General features: G+C 36.3%; 1 non-coding gene across 1 annotated transcript; it reads left to right on the top strand.

The window, feature by feature from the left end:
• Positions 1–470: 470 nt before the first annotated feature.
• On the top strand, positions 471–577 carry LOC141694511 (small nucleolar RNA R71). The gene has a single exon (XR_012563807.1). It is a non-coding gene; the product is annotated as a small nucleolar RNA R71 (small nucleolar RNA).
• The last annotated feature ends 19,469 nt before the right edge of the window (positions 578–20,046 follow it).

The raw sequence follows: 20,046 nt of genomic DNA, 5'->3' as shown, positions 1-20,046 counted from the left end.
CCCTATATTGCTGATAAGATTGTTGCACCGCATTCTGATTATTGTTCCAGCTGAAGTTAGGATGATTGCGGTTATTCGGATGATAAGTGGCTGAAGCTTGTTGTTGTGATCTCTGAAAGTTGCTCACAAATTGAGCTTATTCGATAGAATATCACACTGCTCAGTTTCATGTGCCCCCGCACAAAGTTCACACACACTAGTGATCTGATTGGCTCCATAATTAGTCAAAGTGTCCACCTTCATCGTCAAAGCCTTAAGTTGGGAAGCATCCAACTCCAGAACCTGCTACTTTTCCCTGAGTCAGTCTATAGGAAGAATTCTGGTATTCATTAGCAGCCATCAGTTCAATCAATTTATAGGCTTCATCGTAGCTCTTAACCCACAAGGCTCCTCCTGATGCTGCATCGAGCATGGGTCTAGAAGTAGCACCTAATCCATTGTAGAAACAATTTATAATCATCCAATCAGGTATGCCATGGTGTGGGCACTTCCTTAGCATCTCCTTATATCGATCCCAAGCCTCACACAGAGATTCTCCAGTTTGCTGAGCAAACTGAGTAAGAGCATTCCTGATTGCAGCAGTCTTCGCCATAGGAAAGAATAGTGAGAAACTTTTGAGCTAGATCTTCCCAGGTGGTGATAGACCCTGGTGGTAGAGAATGTAACCAGCACTCTGCTTTGTCCCTAAAAAAGAATGGGAATAGTCACAGCTTAATAGCATCTTCAGTCACACCATTGAACTTGAAAGTATCGCAGATCTCGATAAAATCCCTGATGTGCATGTTAAGGTCTTCAGTAGGAGAACCCCCAAACTGAACTGAGTTATGTATCATCTGAATCGTGCTTGACTTGATCTCAAAAGTGTTAGCCGAGATGGCTGGTCTGATGATGCTTGACTGAATGTCATTGATCTTAGGCCGAGAGTAGTCCATCAAGGCCTTAGGATTTTCTGCTTGATCTCCCATCACTACTAAAATTGGTTCCTCGACTTTCTCTTCTTCTTCTAGCTTATCTTTCTCTTCAAAAACTTCCCTTCGAACCACTACAACTTCTTCCTCGGATTTATCCAGAGTTCTCTTACGAGACCGCGAACGCGTATGCATACACGCTCACTAGAGTACCTGAAATAAGACAAGAAAACAGATAAGTAACAATGTCCTAGTCAATGGACTTTAACGACCACTGATGACAAACACATAAACTAAAAATTAACACTGTAGTCCCCGGCAGCGGCGTCAAAAACTTGTTAGGGCTAAACATGCGCTAATAATACACACAAGTATACACGTTCGCAAGTAATATAGAATTATTTCTAGTTCGTTCCCATAGAGACTGGCTTGATTAACTATATAATTTATGCACTTATGCAGCGATGATATGATTATTATCCAATGCAAAGACGATAACAATTTGGGTTTGATTATAACTACGAAATCAAACTAACAATTATTACTAAGAGAGTTAAAGAGGGTTGTAAATTATATGAGCCAAACTTGGGATTCTAAATTCATTAAATACTTCATTCAATAGCCTTATTGTTCTTAATCTTAGCATGCAATGGTGATGACACTAATCAGATAACACGAAACTGATAAACGCCAACTTTTGTTACACGAATAACATACTACCAAACATCCATAAAAGAGATAGAAGCTGAATAGACACCAATTATATTGAGACTCTATATGTCCATAGAATTTGACAACATAAAGGTTTAAAGCACAAGTTATCTATCATGATTACACATGGCAAGTAAGATGCTTAAAATTACCTACGAATCATGCATAACAATGACACATGAACCTATGCTAGCATGACAAGTTCTAAATCCTTAAATTCACCGTCGCTTCATTAAAGATTAACACGCTATCTTATAAGTTCGCGACTCTTATAAGATGAATAAACACAACCAATACTAGGTTATCATACAATCACCACACACTAAGGTATCGAACAATTTAACTAAAGAAATCCATAAATAAATCCGTTAGAACCCCATGATAACGATTAGCCCATAATCGGACTCATCATCAATGTGGGTTCCGATGAAAACATGGTATAATAAACGTAGTCTTTATGCTGAATAAATAAAAAAACCAAGTACAAAGCAAGAGTAAGGTTCACAAATAAGAAAACTAGCATCCAAGTTACAACTTAGAACAAAGATTCACAAGTAAAAATAAGATCTTCTTCATCTTCGTTGAATCGTGCTGAAACGGTCTTCTTATGGCTCTCCTTGTGCTCTGGTACGTCTCTCCTTGTGCTCTGGCAATTCTCTCCTTTGAAAATGTCCTTTATTTGAATATATATAGCAGCCCCATGTAAGATAGAAGTTCTCCAATCGTACTTAGAATAGAATCAGGATTTTGCAATCCCAACCCGGCGCGGCCGCGGCTTGACCAGAGCGGGCGCGCTACCTCTCTGATAACCTGGCGCGGCCGCGCGCTTGACCAGTGCGAACGCGCCGTACTTCTGGAAAAAACTTCTGATTTCTTCTTTTCCTTGCTGCTTCGAGCCGGCTTTCCACGAGCTTTTATTCCAACACCACCTTAACACCAAATTAGCATAAAAACAATGCTAATTCACCTGATTACCTAGATAATGCCTGAAATGCAAAAACACTAGAAAACACGTTAAAACACTTAACAACTTGAGTACAAACACATCAATTCAAAGCTTAATAGAGCATTATAAAGTGTCATAAATGTCACTCAACATTTCTTAAATAGAAATTCTCACATAATGTAATACATTAAAATTGATGGCATTATAAAAATTGCTAGTAATAATTTATCAAAATTGTACGATGTTCGGAATTCGAGTTTGTGCATTGTTTAATGATATATGTTATTTGTACAAATATACAATTTATGGTTATCAATTCAGTACATTTAATATAATTTTAACAAAGTTCAAAGCTAATACACCCATTTTGATAAAAAAATCAGATTTTATCTTTATTTATTTTTCAATACGAATTTTTAAATAATTTTTTTAAAATTATCATATTAATTTTTTCCAAAGTTATTTTTTTCAAAGTACTTTATTCTTATTCTCAATATATTAATTAAGGATATTAAGTGAAAAAACTTATTTAACTATGTTTTTCCTTAATATTAGTAACTTTTTTAAAGAGACGTGTATAATAGAGTGGGAGAGTACCTTAATTCAGCAAACAATGTTTCAATATTATTATTTAAATTTGCATTTCATCTTTAAAATATTGATTTATTATTATTAAATATTCTCTATTTAATCAAAATTAAATAATAAATATTTTTAAAATTTAATTGAAGAATTTTTGAAAATTAAAATTTGAAAAATTGTTAAATTAAACTACAAACTAAATATTTAGGCTATAGTGTTTAAAAATAAAGGCCTGAAACCTGCGTGCATTTTATCTATTATTTTCTAAATATATACAAAACTCAATGTTGAACCCTAAAGAGGTTCACTTTAAATTAGGTTCAGTCCTCTCAACTCCTAAATCTTTTCTTTTTACTCATATATTTTTGTAAAATTTTATAAATCCAAATGAAATGTTTTTGAAGTTATAAAATTATTCCCTTGTCCCAATTATTTTGTATTGTTTGGTTTTTTAGGTCAAATTGATAAAATATTAGAGGTCTTATTCAGTTGAGAATATAAAAAAATGACTTACTTTATTATGTAATTTAGATTTTATAAATTATAAAAAGATTAAATATAAACATTAGTAATTTTTTTGTAAATTTAACAACAAAAAGTTAAACATGACAATAAATTTTAAATAGAGTAAAAAACTTAATATTTTGAATTAAAATCCGCCTAGCATGTTAGCAGCAAATCTAGGCACAAGTTAATATGGATCATTAAGAAGAAGAGTATCTAACATAAAAAAATCATCTCAAAGTTTTAGGTAGTTGTTGCCCATTACCAAATGGGTGAAAAACCAAAATGCCCACTATTTGGGAAAATCTGTCCAAAATACCTATTGGCGGGATGTTCCGCCTTTTTTTATCCCCTGAATATGCATGTGAGGGATGCAGATTCAGTTATTAAAATTTTAACAAAGACTACGCATGTTCAACATGCGTATTCACTTTTTTGTTTTTTGTGAATACGCATGTTGAACGTGCGTATTCTTTGTAAAATTAAAAGTGAATACGCATATTGAACATGCGTATTCTTTGTTAAAAATTAAAAGGCTGAATACGTATCCCTAAAATACGTATTTCGTGGATATTTTGGGCGGTTCGCGCGCATTTGGGTATTTTGGGTAGTTGAAGATGGAAAGTGGTGTATTTTGGGAATTATTTCATATAAAATTACCTGGGCTCCAAAACGACATATACTAATACCACTCTCGATGCATGACATCATTTTGGATTTTGTAATATATTAGTACTATTAACCCCTACGCTTTTAACCAACTCATCTTATCAATAAAAAAACACTACAATGTCAAAACCAAATGAAGAGCATCATTATTTTGAAGGGTCAAATTTATTGAAGCTCTTATTCATATTTTTCATATTTTTCTTTAAAAATTTAAACAAATTGTCCCCTAATAATTTCTTTTGACAATAGACACTTAACAAAATGAGTGCCTTGTGAGGAAACCAACTTAGACTTTCTATATAAGAAAGAAATAAAATAGCCATATCCTTTAATTATACAAATTTAAAGATGATAATTATATGGCACCTCTAACTTGTAGCTTTCATTTATTTTTTCCCATTCATCAAACCAAAAGAACCATTACCAAAAATTTAAACCTAAACGGTTACTCATTGTTTTGATATATCGCAATAAGAAACATTAGCATTTGACTTGCAGTTTAAATTTATGTGGGATAATACAAAGTCTAAAATACATTAATTCTAAGGTTAGTATAAGGTAAAATATTAAATGAAGCCCATGGGCACATGATAAAAAATTCTTTTTTATTAAGGTGCTTATCATTGCAACTTAAATTTTATAAGATGCAGAAAGATAAAAATTATATAATTTAAAGCAACAAATATTATGTTTATGGACTAATAAATTTTAGGCGGTCAATCTATTTGACGGAACTTCTGTTTAGATGTATCCAGAACTTCTCCAAACTTGTAAAGAAATAGTTACATTACTGAAAATTATAAACAATCGTAATAAACATATAGCCAGTGAACTGAAAATTTCCCAAATAAATAATCAATTTAGCAAACGCCTAATCCATACCAAGAATACTTTAGGGCTACTTGTGCCTATAAGCCCTAAATAGAACAATACCACTCCAATATAATTGAAAATGTAATATAAAAATACCCTCCATATGTTTACTGATGAAAATCTACTTGACATATATTACTCCCTGCGTATGTTTACCAAATATTTATACACCAAAAATAAAGTTAACTAACGCAACACCTGTTAATACAATCTGTGAATAATACATATAAATTAAATAAGTGTGTGCGTGAGTAAACGAAATCAAACAGAGAAAGAAAGGATATAATCAAAGGGAGATCCTCGAGTCCAGTTGAAACTGTCTCCTTAAAGCTATTTCGCCTCTCACCGTATGTGCGAGTCGATAGCCTCCCAGGATAAAACGAGATACCAGTATAATCGATAGATCGAATATACTCTCAGCGAACTTGAACTAAGCCCGAGAACTATCACCGAAATATTGGAAAAAATTTAAGACTAAAGAGATCGAGAATGAAAGAGATGACTCTTATTCCCCTGACTTAATAAAACTGATGCCCTAAGACTCTATTTATAAAGAGAGACTTGAAAGGACTTATTTTTATTTTCGATGTGGTACATGGTATTTATAAGAAAAACTAAGGAATAAGTTTGTGCTACTCTCGATGTGGTACAAAACCACTTTTTATATTAAAAGGTAAAACTTTGGAACATCAGTTCTCATTCACCTTTTACTCATTTTGAGTGTGTAAATATGCGTTGGAATCCCCTCGAAGAGGAGAATACGTTTCAATAAATACACACCACTAACACATAATGTGTCTCACTCATATAGAGTCTCAAAATGATTCACAACTTAGTCTAAAATACTAAGTTTGTCCAACAATCCCCCACAAATGAGATTGATGGTCCAGTAGCACGCACTACGTAGACAGACAGATGCGGAGCATGACTTGGTGATAGTTCCGGCGGTCAGATATAGCATACGATAGGTAGAGAATGCTCTTTGAACCTTCGCTCGAATAAGTATATCGACTTTACTGGTAGACAGTAAGACGCGATGTCCTTGAACTGTTCGACCGTTTGTGTAAATGGTGACATACTCATCACTATATCTTTCCTGACTCATTCAGTTCTCATAATTATGTCCATTTTGGCCATGGAACATCATCGTGGTTCTACAGGAGTTTCTAAAGAATTGTACCTCGTAATTCTCCTTTGAAGCGACCCCACTTCTCTCCCACATAGGTGATCTTTATCTTATAGAGTAACCCACGTTTACTCAACTGAATTCCATGCGTTCACTCCTGAACTCCATCTATTCATCAAAGATCATTAAAAGCTTAAAGTTTAACCTCGTACCTTACGGGTCTCACTGTTTCCTCATCATAGGAACATGCCAGGGGTTACCCTCACAGTGATTTGGTCATCATGATTTAGTTGTCCCTTTGAACCAAGTTCTTGGGATCTCCCATCAGCAATGGTTGGGTGTCCACCATGATGCCGTTAAGCAATAGGCTTAAGGCCCATCCCTCTCGATGATATCTCAACCACTTCTCTTGATAACCCTTTGGTTAGTGGATCCATGATATTATCTTTTGATGGTATATAGTCAATAGTGATAATTACGGTTGAGATCAATTGTCTAATGGAATTGTGTCGTCGTCGTATATGACGAGACTTTCCATTATACATCGTGCTCTGTGCTCTGCCAATAACGGATTGACTATTACAGTGAATCCCTATTACAGTTACAGGCTTTGGCCATCTTGGAATATCCTCCAGAAACTGACGTAGATATTCAGCCTCTTCGACGCATTTATCTAGTGCCACAAACTCAGCTTCCATCATGGAATGAGTTATCACCGTTTGTTTTGAGGATTTCCATGATATTGCCGCTCCAGCTAATGTAAACACATAGCCACTCGTAGACTTAAGTGCTTTCTTGCTAGATATCCAGTTTGCGTCAGTATATCCTTCTAATACTGCTGGGTATCTTCCATAGTGCAGTCCATAGTCTCGAGTTCCCCTCAAGTACCTTAGTACCCTTATGATCGCTTTCCAGTGATCAGCTCCCGGATTACTCGTAAACCTACTCAACTTGCTAATTGAGTATGCAATGTCTGGTCTTGTACAACTCATGAGGTACATCAGACTACCAATTATCCTCGAGTATTCCAATTGGGAAACAGCTACACCTTTGTTCTTGGATAGGTGCAAAGTCATATCCACAAGTGTCCTAGCTTTCTCAAAGTCATCCTTAAGAAACTTCTCAAGGATCTTGTCAACATAATATGGCTGACTTAATGTGAGACCCTCTGATGTTCTAGAAATTTGAATTACCAGAATTACATTTGCTAGTCCCATGTCTTTCATGTCGAATCTTGATTTCAACATATCCTTGGTAGATTTGATCACTTTATCATTGCTTCCGACAATAAGAAGATCATCTACATATAGTGTCATCATGACATAGCCACTCTCGCTATCCTTGTAATAGGCACAGCTATCACATTCATTAATTTTGAAGCCATTTGCTAGCACAACCTCATCAAATTTTTCATGCCATTTCATAGGCGCTTGCTTCAAACCATACAATAATTTCACCAATCTACAGACTTTTCTTTCTTGTCCTGGGACAACAAACCCTTCAGGTTGTTCCATATAGATTTCCTCATCTATGTCTCCATTTAGGAAAGCTGTTTTCACATCCATTTGATGTACAGTTAGATTACGCATTACAACAATAGCAAACATCATCCTTATGGACGTTATTCTCGTTACAGGAGAGTATGTATCAAAGTAATCAAGGTCTTTTTGTTGCTTGTATCCTTTAATCACAAGTCTGGCCTTATACTTATCAATAGTGCCATCAGTTTTCAACTTCTTCTTGAAAACCCACTTGCTACCTAAAGGTTTGCAACCAGTTGACAAGTCCACTAATTCCCAAGTATGATTCTGCATAATTGAATCAACTTCATTCTTGATGGCCTCTTTCCACATAGGCCCATCAGGTGAGGTAACCGCCTCCTTATAGGTTTTTGGGTCACCTTCTTCGAGCAAATAGGTCATAAAATTAGACCCATAAGATTTCTCCGTTCGTTGTCTTTTGCTCCTTCTCACTACCCCCACATTTTCGTCTTTACTTTTGTCACTCTCAATATCGTCATCTACAGATTCATGAGATCGTTTAGACGTCGTAGGTTGTTGGTTTCCTGGATTACAGGGAAACAACGTCTCAAAGAATGAGGCATTCCTTGATTCCATAATGGTATTCTTTTGAATATCAGGAATCTTAGATTCATGAATAAGAAACCGATGTACAGTACTGTGTGGAGGATATCCGATGAAGATACAATCCATAGTCTTAGGACCTATCTTCACCTTCTTCGGTGTAGGGATCAGTACATTTGCAAGGCACCCCCACACTTTCAGGTGTTGGTAACTTGGTTTCTTTTCCTTCCATATTTTATAAGGACTTATAGCCTTATTCTGCGCATCGTAATATTTAAAATATTATTTGCGCTTAAGATGGCTTCTCCCCACATCGATTGTGGAAGCCCAGAGCTTATCAACATCGCATTCATCATCTCTTTCAGAGTGCGATTCTTCCTTTCAGCCACACCATTTGACTGAGGGGAGTATGGTGCGGTGACCTCATGGATTATACCATGTTGTGAACAGAATTCCCCAAATGGTTCAACATATTCACCTCCATGATCACTTCGTATCGTTTTGATTTTCTCAGTCTGTTATGTCTCAACTTCTTCCTTATAGATTTTAAATTTATCTATAGCTTCGTCTTTGCTTTTCAACAAATATACATAACAGTATTTTGTACAATCATTAATGAATGTAATAAAATACTTGTTTCCTCCTCTTGTTGGAGCGAATTTTAAATCACATATGTCGCTATGTATTAGGTCTAGCACTTTGGTGTTCCTTTCCACACGTTTAAATGATGATCTCGTTAATTTTGCCTCAACACAAGTCTCACACTTATGTTTTGAATCGATAGCAAGTTTAGGTATGTATTCTTTTGCACTTAAACGTCGTAAAGTGTCATAATTTACATGTCCTAATCTAGCATGCCATAAATTAGGAGACTCAAGCAAGTAAGCAGAAGAATTCTTTATTTCATTATTGTCCTTAACGGATATTACATTGAGCTTAAAAAGCCCATCGGTTAAATAACCCTTGCCTACAAACATACCACTCTTAGACAAAATAACTATATCTGACTCTATTACAATGCGAAAGCCATGCTTACTCAACAGAGAACCAGACACAAGGTTCTTGCGAATATCAGGCACATAAAGTACATTCTTCAAAGTCAGATTCTTCCCAGAGGTCATCTTTAGGATCACCGTGCCTTCACCCTTAATGGTAGAAGTTGCTGAATTCCCCATGTAGAGCTTCTCACCGGCATCGGAAGCTTTGAGGCTAGAGAAAGTTGCCTTTTCTAAGCAAACATGCCTAGTAGCACCAGTATCAATCCACCATTCATGTGGATTAGAACCGACCAGGTTCACTTCAGAGATCGTAGCACAGAGGTCTATATCACCCATCTCCTTGGAGATATTCTCTACCATGTTTGCTTCTTTCTTCTTGTTGGGCTTCTTGAGCTTCTTGCATTCAGAAGACCTATGACCAACTTTATCACAGTTGTAGCACTTCCCCTGAAATTTTGACTTTGAAATCCCTCCTTTGGGTGCCAGCTTTGCCCCTTTACTAGAATTAGTCTTCTTGGGCTTGGAGCTTTGAGCATGCTCCACCATGTTTGCCTTCTCAGTGGCAACATTAACTTTCTTCTCGGACCCTCTGTTGTCTTCTTCAATACGAAGTCTAACAATAAGATCCTCCATAGACATCTCCTTTCGCTTGTGCTTATGGTAGTTCTTGAAATCTTTCCATCCAGGTGGAAGCTTTTCAATAACAGCAGCAACTTGGAAAGACTCACTTATGACCATTCCCTCAGCATGAATGTCATGAATGATCACCTGTAGTTCCTGCACCTGACTGACCACAATCTTAGAGTCTGCCATCTTATAATCAAGAAAGCGGCCAATAATCCACTTCTTTGCCCCAGCGTCCTCAGTTTTATACTTATGGTCAAGTGACTCCCATAAGACCTTAGCTGTTGGCTTCGCGCTGTATACGTTATACACCGAGTCAGACAAACAATTTAACACATAGTTCCGACAGATGTAGTCAGAGTGCTTCCAAATATCAGCAGCATACACAGTCTGCATGTTGCTCTCAGCAGTGAGCAACGGTGGTTCTTCCTTAAGGAAGCGATCCATATGCAATGTGGTCAGATAAAAGTGCATCTTTTGTTGCCAACGTTTGAAGTTCGTTCCATTGAACTTCTCAGGTTTTTCAGCATATGCAGCAGGCACAGTTGGCATAACAGGTGCAACAGGCACCACAGGTGGAACAGATGGTATGTGCGTCTGTACTACAGGTGTATGCACACCAGTAGGCACCGCAGGTATGATCGGAGGAGTGAATCCTGCCGATATCTGTCCAAGAGGAACACTAAACTGTCCAATGACAGTGTGTCCCACATGCACATGTCCTAAAGGCACATGTCCAACAGGCGTTTAAGCCCCATCAGATCGTACGATCTGTGCGTTAGGATTAATCGGCTGCTGGTGAACCCCATCAGATCCAGTGATCTGTGCGTTGGGATCAGCCGTCATGTTCATCGGATCGTTCATAGTTTGGTTCTCCATCGATCTGTTACTCAACAAAACAAGCATATACAGATGTATCAGTCACAGATGTATAAAATAAATAGCTTTAAGATTGTTAATACAATCTGCGAATAATACATATAAATCAAATAAGTGTGTGCGTGAGTAAACGAAATCAAACAGAGAAAGAAAGGATATAACCAAAGGGAGATCCTCGAGTCCAGTTGAAACTGTCTCCTTAAAGCTATTTCGCCTCTCACCGTATGTGCGAGTCGATAGCCTCCCAGGATAAAACGAGATACCAGTATAATCGATAGATCGAATATACTCTCAGCGAACTTGAACTAAGCCCGAGAACTATCACCGAAATATTGAAAAAAATTTAAGACTAAAGAGATCGAGAATGAAAGAGATGACTCTTATTCCCTTGACTTAATAAAACTGATGCCCTAAGACTCTATTTATAAAGAGAGACTTGAAAGGACTTGTTTTTCTTTTCGATGTGGTACATGGTATTTATAAAAAAAACTAAGGAATAGGTTTGTGCTACTCTCGATGTGGTACAAAACCACTTTTCATATTAAAAGGTAAAACTTTGGAACATCAGTTCTCATTCACCTTTTACTCATTTTGAGCGTGTAAATATGCATTGGAATCCCCTCGAAGAGGAGAATACGTTCCAATAAAGACACACCACTAACACATAATGTGTCTCACTCATATAGAGTCTCAAAATGATTCACAACTTAGTCTAAAATACTAAGTTTATCCAACAACACCAACATAATGTACAAATATGTGTGTGCATACATAGAGAATATAGATCAGTGAATGTACATTTAGATGATTTCTCGGCTTCCAGCATTCTCGGGAAACTTTCCCGTTGTGTGGCTAGAGGAGCACTAAGAGGATCATCAAGAACCTAGGAAACTAAAAACTTTCTTTAAATCACTAATACAATAATAGTAAACGGAATATACATTGTAACTAAAAATCAGTGGTCCAGGTTAACATTTGATCTTTTAACAATAGCAAACAAATTTCAGCAAGTTAAAGTTATGAGCTGTACTATTGCTTTTTAAGTGTGTCAAGGTTGCTGGAAAAATAGCAGCACAACGAATCTGGCAAAGAAATATATTGACTTCATTATCCATATGCAGCTGGTGAAATATTTATTTGATCTAAGAAAAATAATTGAAAAAATATGCCTTCGATTATGCTAATATACATATTCAAAAGGTAGGCGAGACAACAAACTCAAGCAATATGTTAAAGTACCCACTTTCAACATAGTGATCAGCAATCGCAAGCATAATAATAATCAAATTAAAAGTACGATGAAGAGGGATTAATAACTAACGGTTCAGTATTCACAATTCCTTAAGTCTTAATATTAGGACGAAAACATGCGATAATAGTCACGCAAGTATACGTGATCACAAGTAATATAGAATTATTCCTAGTTCGTTCCCACAGAGACTGGTTTAGGTTAATTTCAATCAATGTACTTATGCAACAATGGTATGGTTATTATTCAATGTTAAGACGAATATGTTATTCCCAAACAATGCAACAAGAATTACAGAAGGGGGGTTGAATGTAATTCTGGCTTCTTTTTCTGATTTTAAGAATGTTCTTACTTAATATATAACTATGTTTTATTTTGCAAGAAGTGCGGAATGAAAGTAAAATGAAAATCAAAGCACAATTTAAAAAATTTTGGTGGATTTAAATTTATCCACCAGAGATATATATATAAAGATGAGAACTCTGTGATGCTTGAATAACATAAAGTTGCTTATAAAAGAACTTACAGAATTACAAAGTTACATGATAGTAAGACAATACAATAAGATAAACTAAATCTAGTCTAACTTTATGTTACTACATTACTCTATCCAGCATCTTTGAATATCTTCATAATTGTATGGAAATGGTAATGCTTATTTATTCTCTAAATCCTGCAATTAGGCTGCCACATTCCATTTGCAAACACCTGACGCATGTGACTGTGTTGTCACTGTCAACTGCTATTTTGAATATCATCATCCGCTGGGACTATGTTGGTCATCCGTCGGGAGCCTTGTTGATTATCTGTCGGGAGTCTTTGTAGATCATCCATCGAGAGTCTTTCTATCACTTGATTCTATTTTACTTATGCAGAATTACAAGACATCTTATATTTACAATTAGCCAACCTATTCTGCATATCAATCTAGTAGTCAACATGACTTGAAGAATCCTGCAGTGTCTACTCAACTAATACATTGTTGTTTGCAGAAATGTGCTACAAGACTTATTATTACATAAGCTACACTCTCGATGGATGTCAAATTATCATCCGTCGGGACTATAAAGTTCATCCGTCAGGACTATATTAGAACATCCGTCAAGAGCTACAAAAACACTAAGTTAAAATCTATTAAGGTATTTTATTTAATTTATCATCAAGTTTACAACATATTCCTAACAATCTCCCCCAATTTATGTCTACTGGAATTGTAGCAATAAATTAAAAGAAACTTGATGATAACAAAATACCCTAAATGTACAGATAGAATTATGGTAGGTAAAACTTTTAAGTGCTACAGTTTATTTGAAAATTAACCAAAATAAAGTGTACAAAGAGTTCTTACAGTCATTATGAAGATGCTCCTCTAGTCTGAACAGATGTGAACTATTTCCTTGATGGTCTTGATTTCTTTCCAAGCTTCCAGTTGTTTTCTTTTATTTGATTTTAGAGTTGTCTGTGAAATTTAAATTCTTCAGCATTTGATAGATCTAACTTTTCTTGCATTTCTAATAAAGTCTCATTGCTTGAGATGCTCAATTGGTCCTCCAATCTGAAGAATCTTCTAATACCTTTGTCATCCATAAATTCCATCAGCCAGTAACGCCTCAAGTATACTGTATTTCCTGTGAAGGGAGTGTATAGAGTTCTTGGAAGTGCATTTGAGGCTTTTCTGCTCCTGAGTTCTTCTATCTTTTTTAGATCAATTCCTTGGCTGTCACATTGAATCCAAATTTTTTCTTGAAGGATGAGAAGATTTTTATCAAAATAGAACAACTTTCTTGAAGAATTCTGTGAAGAGGCCATGTGAACTCTTTCCTACCTTTGTATTTGAACACCAGTCTTTCAAGGAGATTTCCGTGAGCATCAATTCCCCTCACTTCTCTAATTCATCCATGTAGAGATTGATATCTGAAAATTCCTTGATATTACAGATGTATAAAAGATCTTCCTTGTTGACAGTTGGTTGAGCTTTGGTTAAGGTTTTGGTTCTGAGTTACACAGGCTTGACCTTCTTGATTGCTCTTGTCTTTATCTTTTTTAGCTTGTTGAAGATTGGTAAGTTAAGTTCAGGAAGAGGAAAATTATCCCAGTCTATAGGCTCATCCTTGGGAACTATTGGATCACCATGAAAGTTCTTTGTAGGATCTACCTTAAATTCATCATGCACTTCTGAGGGCTTGGATGTTTGAGTTGAAGTTGTAGACTGTTTAGGAATGTAATCTTCCATTTCCTCATCACCGAAGTCCAATTTTCTCTTGATTATTTGTTTGTATCTTGGCTTCTTTGTCTGTTGAGGTTCCTTGAGCATTTTATGATCTTGATCTTCAGCTACCACATATGGTTTCTCAAAAATCTCAGTTACAGTTTTCACAGCTTGAAGTTTGGCTACTATAGTAGCTTGTTTCTTCTTCTGTTTGAGCTTTTTAGCATCTAAAGTAACTTGCTTCTTTTGTTGCTTGATTATTTCATTTTCTTCCTTCTTTACTTCTGTAAACTGAGGGTGTCCAGCCACCACACAGATTTCTTTCCCATTCCTGTAGATTTTAGCAATTCTTCTTTTTAGCACTGAGTCAGTTGGATATTTGAAAAATGCAATGGACCTAGCTAGCAGCTTCTTTTCATCTGGCCTTGGAGTCTCAAACATAAGATCCAAGGGATTTTTGTCAGATGACTTTGGATAATTCCTTTTGGGCTTCAAAACCGAGTTGGCTTCTGGAGACTTTATGCATGAAGGTGGGCCCTTTTCCAGATTGCCTAGACTCATGTCATTCACATAAATTTGCTTGACTTGAGAGAAGTGATGAAAGGTCTTGTTTGGTTTCTTAATTGGACCAAATTTCTTTGTGATTTCTTCGTCAATCTTCCTCCATTTGTCATCCAATTCCTTCTCAACTGCTGTAACATCAAGCTTCTTGAAATCTGTCTTTGAATTTAACTTAGCAACTGCTATTTGAATCAGATCAATGTTGTCCAAGACTGGTGGCTTTGGATAAGTAATTTCTGGAACAATTACTTGACTAACTTGAATATTTAGCACATTCTCCCCCTCACTTATTGGCTCTTCTTGACTAACTGGGACAAGTGAATCTTTCTCCCCCTTTTGTTAACATCAAGTTGAGTGGAGGTAGAAGTTTGTGCAGCCACCAACTTTTGAAGCAACTGAGTTTGCTGGAAAATGAATTGTAGTGATGGAAGCTTCTAATATTTTGATTCTTGTATCCAAAGAGTCCACTTTGCTGGCAAGACTAGAGTTTTTCCTTAGTTGTTTGTTGATGTCAAACAGGGTTGTGTTAGGAAATTTGGCATCTAATCTCTCAGAGACATCCTTCTTGACTTGATCAATCTCTGTCTTAATTGCAGTAACATCCAGGTTGTGTTGAAGAGATTTAATTTGGTGCAGTTGTAGAGAATTGAGATGTGCTTGAAGTAGCTTCTTGGTGTTGGCATTGGTTGTAGCTTGAAGAGCTTTCTGAGTTTGTTGAATGATATGAAAGAAAGTAGTCTTGAAGTGTTGCTCATCACAGTCTTTAGAAAATGCCCAAGATGGCATGTTGGATCTTGAGCTAGGGCTGACATCTCCCCCTATGTCCATTGAATCTCCTTCATCATCAGCTTCATCACCAAACAATTCCTCAGAACCACCAGTTCCATAATGAATATCATCACCAGCTGTGGGTGGCATGGCTGTGATGACATCCTTGGACCTTTGCATAGAAGCAGTAGTGTGCACCAAGTTAAGCATCCTTTCAGCATCCTCATTGCCCTGTCCAGCTAGAGTTTGATAAGCTGAAATAGGATGACTAAATGTCTCAACATCCAAGGAGATAGAATCTATGACAACTTGATATTTTTGCTGAAATAGTCTCTCCATTTCTGCATCACTGACATTCATTGACTCACTAGCAATGGTGTCCTTCCTTATATCTCCTATACCTGCATTTCTCTCATTTTCTCTATTTTCTTGAATCAAGGGCTCCCCTTGGCTCACCACCCTCACACCCTCACCTTCACCTACTAAGACGGAACTCCCCTCACTCACTTTTTACAGGATGGAAGAAATAGCCTGCATAATTTCTCTCTTTTCCTCTCCTTTTTCCTGAGAGCAACTCAGCCTCTCACTCTGTTCACTCCCTTCCCTCAATCCTAGGAGTGATTGTACAACTACTAACTCATCTACACTTGTAACAGTTGTTGAAAAATTAGCATGTGTAGAGAGTACCAACGGATGAAGAACATCCATCGGGGTAGTAGTTAGGATATCCGACGGATGACTGCTGTTAGGAACATCCATCGGGATACAATCACTGGACGACGGATGAACAATATCCACCGGAATAAAGGAAATGATAGAGTTTGGAGTTAAAACTATTGTGGACTCTGTGCGGATTGATGATAATTTAGGCACAGAAGTCTCAACAATTCCTGAAAGAATTGACAAGTGAGCCAACAAATCATCTAGAAGATGATGCTCACTTGCACTGAATTTTGGCTTCTCCAACAGAGTTAAAGAAGGTGAATTAGGGATTGATGTGTATATCATATCCACATCCAGAGAATTTGTGGGAGAGTTTTGTGTGATTGGTGCTTCAATTATTAAAGATTTTGGCTGTGATTCCATATTTATTGGAGCCACATCAAACTGACTTTGAGAAGGTGCAGTGACTGAGTCTTTAGCTGTAGTTTGCAATGTGTGTGATCCCTGTGCATCCCAAAGTTTTCTAGATTTCTTCTTTCTGGTATAAGTTTGGGGTGAGTCTATGTCCCTAGCCCTTTTGATCTGTGCTTCTGGCTGGGAGTTTGTTTCAATAGTAACATCCTTTTGAGAGGATGAAACTAGAGATGTGCTAATTTCCTTATTAATCACCACAGTTTGTTGGGAAACTGTGGTGTGGCTAGGTTTGGGTACACTCACCTCACCATCCTTATTCTTAGGGTTTCTGTGATGTTCACCCTGTCTCTCACCAATCTTACCCACCTTCACACTCCCCTATTTGGTTTTGGTGGATTTTGAAACTGGCATCTTTTGAGAGACACCAGAGTGTGGTTTCTTTGACTTGAATTTTGAATGATTGGATTTTGTGGCTTGGGTAGGCATCTGTTGGGTTATTGACACATATGCCATAACCACAGTCAATGGCAAAGAAATTTGAGAGGTAGAAGGAGTAGGGACAATAGTATTTACCTTACTTACCTGTGGACCCTCCATGATAGGCAAGTAAACCAGAGGCACCTCCTTGTGGTGATTAGCTCTGTCCAACTCTGCAATAATTCTCCTTTCTTGAACCCAACAATCCAGTTTGTTTGTTGGGTTCTCAATATCAAGATTCTCACAAAGATGATTAGCAATAATCATAAAGAATCTAGTATAATAGATACTTCTAAGTCTTTTCTTAATCTCCTCTAACTTATAGCCTAACTCAAACATGATAGCATCACTAAAATTGTAGTAATGATCAGTAACTATCATGTAGAGCATGTTAAGCATGGCAGTATTGACAGAATCAAAGTTACTTATCTTACCAGAAAATACCTTTGTAACTACACCACACTGAAAACTCCACTCTTTCCTAAGACCCAGCCTTTTAATTTCACTCAACTTAGAAGTAGAAAGAGCATAGCCAATAGAATTAAGCAAGTTAACTAAATTAGAATATGTGTGTGGTTAGCTTGGATAGTATCACTGTTAATGCAGAATTCCTTACCTTTAATGGAGAGAGTTATGGTTTTATCGGTTGCCTGATACACTGCATTAGTCCACATCTCCTCCACAACTGCACAATATATTATTGGTGATTCCAGCATGGCATAGCTAAGCTTGCATCCCTTCACAAAATCCATCATTTTGTGATAATCCTCAGAGGCTGGAATCGCTTTGTTCACAAGAGCTACAAAATTGTTCTTCTCATAAATGAATCCTGACTGAGACATGATCTTGACTACTGGTGCTATTGTTAAAGCAAGAAAATTTGTAGAAAGAAAGGGGTTTTGCTTTGAGAGAGAAGATATAAGTTAATTGCAGTAGAGAAAGATAAAAGCTAAAATAAACTTGAAGTAAGGCTTTTATGTATTCTCAAATAGAAATGGGATAAAAAATAAAGGAAAAAATTAATGGCCCAATAAGAAATGCCCAAAATAGCCATTTAAAAGTAAAATAAACTGTCAAAATTCTGTCAATTATCCATCGTGATATACTTATAGACTGTAAGTAAATCCGATTGATAATGTTCAGAATTTTAATGGCTAAGATGTAGAAAACTTGATGGATGAGAATAAGATAATTATCCGTCGGGTTTTAAAATAATCCAGAAAAATAATTGATTTTTACCATGCTATTTTATTTCGACGGATGATCAAACTCGATGGATAATGAACATCCGTCGAGATGAAAATTCTGACTTAGCCAAATTTTCATTCAAAACAGAAAAATCAATTAAGTTTCTGGCTGTATTACAACTTGCAAAATTATCAAAAATGATTTAAGAATAATTAAGCATACCTAACTCACTTACCAACCTAGAGAAGGTGGATTCATCAAGTGGCTTGGTAAAGATATCTGCAAGTTTCTTCTCACTTGGAACAAAATGAAGTTCCACAGTACCATTCATTACATGTTCTCTAATGAAGTGATACTTGATGTCTATGTGCTTTGTTCTTAAATGATGTACTGGATTTTCAGTAATGGCTATAACACTTGTGTTATCACAGAAAATAGGAATCTTATTCACCTCTAGACCATAGTCCAATAGTTGATTTTTCATCCATAAAATCAGTGCACAGCAACTACCAGCAACAATATATTCAGCTTCAGCTGTAGAGGTAGAAACTGAATTTTGCTTTTTACTAAACCAGGATACCAGCTTGTTTCCTAAAAATTGACAGGTTCATGTTATACTTTTTCTATTAATTTTACAACCTGCATAATCTGCATCTGAATAACCAGTTAGATCAAAACCAGAATCTCTAGGGTACCAAATGCCAAGTTTTGGTGTTCCCTTGAGATATCTGAAAATTCTCTTTATAGCTATTAAATGAGACTCTCTAGGATCAACTTGAAATCTAGCACAAAGACAAGTAGCAAACATTATATCTGGCCTACTAGTTGTTAAGTACAAAAGTGAGCCAACCATGCCTCTATAGCTTGAAATATTCACAGACTTTTTAGTAGTGTTTAATTCAAGTTTAGTTGCAGTGGCCATGTGAGTTTTTGCAGATGTGCAATCCATTAGATCAAACTTCTTTAAAAGATCATAAATATATTTGGTTTGACTAATGAATATTCCATCACTAACTTGCTTAACTTGTAAACCAAGAAAGTAAGTTAGTTCTCCCATCATGCTCATTTCATACTTACTTTGCATCAAATTGGCAAACTTTTTGCAAACTTTTTCATCTGTAGAGCCAAATATAATATCATCTACATAAATTTAAACAAGTATACTAGAGCCGTTAACATTTCTAAAGAATAAAGTTTTGTCAACAATACCTCTTGTGAAGTGATTTTCTAAGAGAAACTTTGACCAAATATCATACCAAGCTCTAGGTGCTTGCTTCAATCCATAAAGTGCTTTCAAAAGATAGTAGACATATTCTGGAAAATTTGGATCTTCAAAACCAGGAGGCTGATTGACATAGACTTCCTCCTCTAAATCTCCATTCAGAAAGGCACTTTTAACATCCATTTCATAGACTTTGAAATTGGCATGGGCTGTATAGGGTAAGGAAATTCTGATGGCTTCAAGTCTTGCAACAGGAGAAAAAGTTTCATCAAAATCTATTCCTTCTTGTTGACAGTAGCCCTTAGCAACCAATCTGGCTTTGTTCCTGACAACTATGCCATTTTCATCCATCTTGTTTCTGAATACCCACTTGGTGTCAATTGAATTCTTT

Source organism: Apium graveolens, chromosome 10, assembly GCF_009905375.1.
Source record: "Apium graveolens cultivar Ventura chromosome 10, ASM990537v1, whole genome shotgun sequence".
Taxonomy (NCBI): domain Eukaryota; kingdom Viridiplantae; phylum Streptophyta; class Magnoliopsida; order Apiales; family Apiaceae; genus Apium; species Apium graveolens.
Note: the sequence above shows the minus strand (reverse complement) of the source record. Positions and strands in the feature narration are given on the sequence as shown.